At 72.7% G+C, this 436-nt stretch overlaps 1 protein-coding gene across 1 annotated transcript in view; it reads right to left on the reverse strand.

Annotated features, from left to right (window-relative positions):
• The window catches only part of FAM160A2 (family with sequence similarity 160 member A2), a gene marked incomplete at its 5' end in the record, with an annotated part of 17,030 nt that overhangs the window by 11,224 nt on the left and 5,370 nt on the right, over positions 1 to 436 (reverse strand). The window lies entirely within an intron of this gene.

Raw genomic sequence — 436 nt, forward strand, 5'->3', positions numbered from 1 at the left:
CAGCGGGCGCAGCACGGGCGCGTGGCGCAGCAGCGGCTGCCGGGCCTGGCCCAGCAGCACCTCGTACAGCTTGAGCTGCTCGGCCCGGCGCTCCTCGCTAAAGTCACCAGCCACGTGCCACCGCAGCAGCCGCTCCAGCAGATCCTCGGCCAGCACGAAATCCAGGATGGGGCCCGGTGCGCCGCCCACCCGCGCCCGCTCCTCCGCCAGCAGCTGCAGCAGCTGGTGCGTGTGGTTGCGCACTGCACTCTGGTCATCCGCGCTGCCCTGCCCCGCGCCGCGCGGCTCCAGGATCCGCAGCACCTGCCAGGCGTCACGTTCAGCCGGGTACCTGCCGCGGCTGGCCCTCGCCTGCCGCGCCAGTGCAGACCCCAATGCACCGCGCCGTCAGACATGCCCCCGCCCCCACTCACCTGGGCCCAGTGGTTCTTGAAGA

This window comes from Gavialis gangeticus, unplaced genomic scaffold (assembly GCF_001723915.1).
Source record: "Gavialis gangeticus isolate Ggan-Ray unplaced genomic scaffold, GavGan_comp1, whole genome shotgun sequence".
Taxonomy (NCBI): domain Eukaryota; kingdom Metazoa; phylum Chordata; order Crocodylia; family Gavialidae; genus Gavialis; species Gavialis gangeticus.